The sequence below is a fragment of the Euprymna scolopes genome, chromosome 17 (assembly GCF_053919585.1).
Source record: "Euprymna scolopes isolate OS-2025 chromosome 17, ASM5391958v1, whole genome shotgun sequence".
In the NCBI taxonomy this organism is placed as follows: domain Eukaryota; kingdom Metazoa; phylum Mollusca; class Cephalopoda; order Sepiida; family Sepiolidae; genus Euprymna; species Euprymna scolopes.
The window spans coordinates 17,972,824-17,979,320 of NC_136498.1; the positions used below are offsets into that span (position 1 = coordinate 17,972,824).

The 6,497-nt window shown below is 31.0% G+C and overlaps 1 pseudogene; it reads left to right on the plus strand.

Annotated features, from left to right (window-relative positions):
* The first annotated feature begins 2,383 nt into the window (after positions 1-2,383).
* LOC145297432 (5S ribosomal RNA) lies at positions 2,384-2,502 on the plus strand (annotated as a pseudogene).
* The last annotated feature ends 3,995 nt before the right edge of the window (positions 2,503-6,497 follow it).

The following is a 6,497-nucleotide window of genomic DNA, read 5'->3' on the forward strand; positions in this document are numbered from 1 at the left end:
AAATTCGAAGTTATGTCTTTACAACCCTTCCTTTTCATAACCTATCATACTTTCATAAATCAGAGTCTATTTTCTGTAGGCTGTTTTTAACTCAGTCAACGACAGGTACTTTTGCTAGTATATATATATATATATATATATATATATATATATATATATATTAGTGTTGGGACGATTAATTGGAATCGGGAATCGGAAAGATCGGAACTATTGGCGGTATCGGAATCGGAAAAATTTGTGTCCAATTTTCGATTCCAAAATCAATTCTTTTAATATTTTTTAAACTTACTTTTCCATTGCTTGTACTGATGATAAATATTTATTTTAAAACCATTAGTAAAATTAAACTCTATAGACCATGATAACATCCAAATAAGATATAATTTTTAAGAATTTAGGAAAACTCGTCCATTTTCTCTAGGAAAACTGGTCCATTATTGAATAAATATCGATTGAAAACATATTTTATAGCCGTTCTTGAAAGAGATATTGTTTTTTTTTAAAGAAAAAACACTTCCCATAATATTAAAAATCTTTTTACTTGTTTCCTGTTGTTTAAAAAAAAAATAAATTTGATTTTTCTAAGTGTTCGTTTTACACCTAGCTTTGTAACCTTTTAGTGGTTCAACTTATTTTAAAGAGTTTATTTAGTTTAAAAAGCAAGTAATTCGAGTGTTACTTTTGAACAAAAAATGTCCGACATGAGAGGATTACGTCTTGAGGGTCTCGATAATCGCTAAAAATAGAAAATTAGAGAAAATATTGAGGTAGATATAATTATAATTTTAAAATAAGCCCCCTCCTCTCCAAAAGAAAATAAATTTGTATATTTTTTAGGTAATGTCCAAGATCACTGCTCGGAAAAAAATCAAGCAACCGGAAGTGGATACGGTTGACTATGTAACAAAATCGGACAGAACACACGGAAAACGAAACCACATAATTATTAAAAAAATTACCTTAGTTTTTAACACTTCTTGTGTTATTATGAAACAAAGAAAAAAAACAAAAACAAGTGAAGCATGCATGGTCCCCCGTGAGTGAACGAGGCATAAAAAAATAACTAAGTTCAGCAGCCATTTAACGTCAAAATCTCCAGGGGACGTCAACTCCTGGTGAAAATGAACAAACGGTGCAGTTTTAGGTCTTAACATATGTAACTTTGAGTTCTACACCATGAAAAAAAAATGACTAAGTTCATCATTTGTCCCCCTCCCCCCTTTAGCCCCAAAAGTACTCAAGGCCTTAACATATTTAAATTTGAGTTCAGCACCATGCAAAACTGCTAAATAGACATACACAGAAAATTTTGGACAAATATGGTAAAATAGTCCAAAAAATGGGGTGTTTTTATTAGCCCTAAATTAGCCCCTGGGGCACGCCCAAGAGTTATCGCGAAGTATAGACAAACAAAATTATATAGAAATCAGTTAGTTACAACTTTTCAGAAAGTTTTATAAAAATCCAAGACATTATTTTTTTTTTAATAAGCACAAAAGTGACAATTTTAGCCATTTTAACCCGAAAGGCACCCCTGGGGGAATGCAACCGGAGTTTTCCCGGAAAATCCGTTCTCTTACTTTTTGTACTCATATCATGTTTAATGCTTGTGCAAAATTTAAAAAAATTCCAAGGCGTAGTTACTGAGAAAAGTGCGGAAAGACGAACGGCAAACGGATAAGGGTGAATTTACAGGTCCCCCTCCTTTTGTCGGGAGGATTAAAAAGAAAACACTTCTTGTATTACCAAATAATAAAACAAATATTATATTTAAAACTTTTTGTGTTCACGAAAGAAAAAAAGGCACTTCTGCAGTATGCGGACGGCGGTCATCTTTTCTTGGTGCATTTCACTAAACTGTCGCCAGGTGGCGCTTCTCGGTTAAAAAAGCATTTAAATTATTAATTTGTTGTTGACCTTTCAAAGTTGCTTTAATTCCAAAAAATGTTTAATTTAAATTATTTATTTGTTTGAAAAAAAAAAGCAATTTTACTTTATGAAAATCCAATGTTGCTTCATTACAAAATTGTTTTATTGAACTTCTATTTTCTTACGAAAAGTTTCAATTAAACGTTTTTAAAATTATATATTGATACATTTTTATATATTGGTTTTCAAATATTTTTCTGTCCGGAAAAAATGTTCTTTGTTACTTATATGCGCGTTATTTGACCAAGAAGGAATTGGAGTTATCGCCCCACAACAACAGCCGCCATCTGCATACGGCAGAAGTGTCCCAAATGACTTTTAAACAAAGAAAATTCTTACATTATCAAATAATAAAACAAATATTTTATTCAAAATACTTAATTTAGTTTTAACACTAACATAATGATTTAATAAATCATTTTATATAATTTAATATTTGATAATACAATAACATATATACGGCATAATCACGTTGACACACCGGTTCCCTTCAGATCACCGAAGTTAAGCAACGTTGAGCCTGTTTATTACTAAAATGGGTGACCAATTTTGGAATTTCAGGCACTGTATGTAGGAGGATGTCGTCACCTCCCTGCAAGAGTTGCAAAAACTTAACGAGGACATACAGGCGACTGGGGACCACTTATGAATTTCATACTCCCATGAAACTTCCTCCTTTGGAAGAAGCCAATTAAACCCGAATAGGATTAGTGCCGACCGACAATACGAAAAATGTTTTCTTATTTTTGTTTCGTAATAACACAAGAATTGTTTAAACTGAATTAATTCTTATTGTTATATCCCGTTTTGACGGTATATAATAACATGACAAAATACGCCGAGTGGAATGCGTAACAAAAAGGTTTATTCGTACTTCGAAATTATACACAATACAAAATGGCTGCTCGCCTTGAAGTTGATATACGCGTAAATGAAGGTAAAGGAAAAAGGTAACTTAACGTGTGTGAGCGGAACGCTCGTCCTGGGAGCTTGGTTAATCCTGACTACACTTGGAGAGTGTAAGACGCGAGACGGTCGGGCTAGTGCGTACCACTGAACTGACCCCAAGACAATGCAAGACGCTATTTTATACACCGTTTCGTATCCGGTGCTATCCGTAATTATGTCCCTTATAACACTTATGAATAAAATATTTGCTTCTTTCATAATACACAAGTGGTTTCTTTCTTTTTTGTTTTCGTGTCTTGACTCCATGACTCTGTGATCACGTTTATTTTTTAAACAAGAGCAAAAAAGTAAAAATAATAATAAAAAAATATTATGGGGGTGCGTAGTCACTTTTAAAAACAACATCTCCTTCAAGAACGGTCATAAAATTTGTTTTTAATCGATATTTATTCAATAATGGACCAGTTTTCCTATCTAGCAAAAGTGGACGAGTTTTTCGGGAATGCGTTTTCCAAGCACCAATTTTTTTATTTGCGTAAAGTAAACAAGACAAAACTTGAAACTTTGCGAAAATTTGCTGTGAAACCTCTAAAAGAAAATATCGAAATAATTGTTTAAAATTAAAGTAATATTTTGTAATATTTCATTTTGGAATGAGGATTAATGTACAAATTTATTATTATTTGCTCACAAGGAGCTTTCACACAGGTCATCAAAGATATCTCCTTGAAAACAACCTGTAGTGTTCCATGGAAGCTGGGTGTCAAGTCTCCCCAGATTTCCAGTACTCTCCACCTCTTTCGATAGTATTTGCAAATAAATTTGCATTATCGCAACAGCTGCTTGCCATTGATTTCTCGTTGGAAGCAGCTATTGGTCTTCACTGGAATTTGAGTGGCAATAAGCCTCCCCAAGGGCCCAGCTCTCTTCAGTTCTGGTCAGTGCACTCTTTTTTTTCTTCTTCTTCTTCTTCTTCTTCTTCTTCTTCTTCTTATTATTATTATTATTATTATTATTATTATTATTATTATTATTATTATTCATCTTGTTTTTAGTTTTGGATTTTTACAGAGAAGCAAATTAATAACCCACTAATTTTTTATAATTAAAATAAAATTTTCAATTCATTCATAGAGAGAAGGCACTAAATAATTAACAATGCCCACTCCCTCTCCATGTTATAAATGGTTTTCTAAATAGTAACTGAAGCGAATAGGAGCACAAATTAATGAATCCTGTGGTATCGAATCTTACAAATATTTTTAGGAGGTAATATTATATAAGACAATACCAACAAAAAAGTGAATAGCTCAATATACTTGATAGAGCAAATGAAATTAATAGATTTTTTTATTTAAATTGAATTCAGAAAAATACAAGTTTTCAGAATGGAAATTTAATTCAGAAAAATACAAATTTTCAGAATGGAAATTTATTGTTTGAACGAAGAGTTTTTTCCCCTTAACCTATGGATTTTCGATTTAGGCTCATCTCCTCAGAGGAAAAGTCATTAGCAAAAATTATATCTAATTCGAAATAGTTTCTAATTTAAAAAAATAAATTTTAATTTAAATAATTTCTGAAGTGGTATAATTATACAAAACAATGTATGTCCTATATCAGTTACACGAGGTTCCTCTATAATTTCATGTATATCTCTGAAGAGAACAAGGAAAAAGCATTGAATCCACTAGAATATATCAGATTACACACTCTAATCAGCCTTCATGCAAATCGAGATATCCATCCCCCTGATTGTAATGGTAAAAAAGTAAGTTCTAAGGAGTTTAATGGATTTAATAAAATGCTCTACCATTTGGTAAACAAGTTAATGTAAAGATGTAAACATTTGTGCATGTCTACAAAACAAGGTACAATGCAGAGATATGTGCAAATGCTGTGAAATTATTGGAAACAATTTTGTAAAAGATGGCACTGATGAAGACAATGATAGTAATAATGAAGTGACATAAAAAGTGGTGCTTCTTAAATAAAACAATATATGATCTTATTCATTTTGTTTTTACTTTAAGAAAATTACTTTAAATGATTTTCATTTTTATCCATAAGATTCTTATTTGTAACTTGAAAAAAAATATAAACTAAATTTCTTTTGAATAAAAGTTGACAATTAGTGTATATTTGGGTGAAGGAACCACCTTGTAAATTACGCCAAAACGCAAATTTATCAAAACTTAAAACAGTGTCTCTATGCACAATAAGAACAGAAGTTGTCAGACTTCCTGATAATATAAAGATTGCCCAAAGTGTTATCTGGACTTTATTTCTCAATATCATGAAGTTATTTCATGGAAAGGTTGATAACTCAAATGCTAAAGACTGAATTTTTTAAAATAGTAATTGCTGTTATGAAATGGCATCAGGTTCATACATTAAATTTTTTAAAATCGGAAATTTAAATACCACAAAATTTTCAGCTTTGGCGAAACTTTTCAAGTTCAAAGCTATATTACATGAAAGTCTTCATTAGCTACAATTAAGGCAAAGCAACAAGTCTCTACAATAAAGAGAACCGAAGTTATTTCCAAAAAATATAGCTTTCACCTTTTCCTTGATCTTGACCTTTAACCTTTAAACTAGATATCTAAAAATTAAATCAGTTCTAATTTGGATCATGATCAATATTTGAGCAAGTTTAGTGATTATTATTCAAACGATGTGAACTCAAGACTGTATCAAAATAAACAAACATAGCTATAAACATGACTGAAAACATAACTTCCTTGGTGGAGGAAAAACAACTGTAATTTTGTGTGATGAGTCGTATTTGTAGAATATAAAAGCCTCTACATGAGAAATATCAAAATTTAATAAAAAATCTATTTTTAAGATATACATATAAAATACTGAAAAAGTATTGCAGAAAATATCTGAAAAAAGGCTTTTTTTCTACAAATATTCTCGACTCTGAAAAAGACTATGGAGATTAACTTCAATATCTATAAAAAATGAAGAATTTAATTGCGAATAAAATGTACTTAACTACATGTTTTATGTTTACTTGTTTGGGTGTCACCAGGGTTTAAGTAAGTCATTATGTTGTATTTGAATGATTGTCAGCCATCTTTCAATATGGCTGCCGGTCTCGCGAATGCGCCAAATTTATGATTATAACTTTATGATCTGCACATGTTAAGTATCCGCCTTATTACATTTCACCTTAGAGGGCTCAACAATAAGAACCGAATCTATAATATTATTACATACGAAATCTACATTAAATAAAATATATTATATATTTATTTTATTTCACGATCGAACAAGGCCGAGCGAACCTCGCTAGTTATAAATATTACTAATTAACTTTATACCTACAGATACTAGTGTGTCATACTTTCGCAATCATTAGGGTATGAAGTGAAAACTAGTACTGATATGTGTGTGTTTGTGATTCATAATAGAGATAGTAATTTGATATTGCATTTTGTTTGTCGTTTTCCCCAGGTTTCATATTCTTCTTTTGCTTCCATTGTTTGTTTATCGATCGCATTTATTTTTTTTATATTTAATAAGTCATTCTCATTTACACCCATTAGAAGTCATTAATAAGTCTTACATCAACCATTATGACTATGCAGTTCCTGCAACCATATGTATAGAAAACGGAGCTACTAGAGACGAGAAAGAAGGTCGCAAGC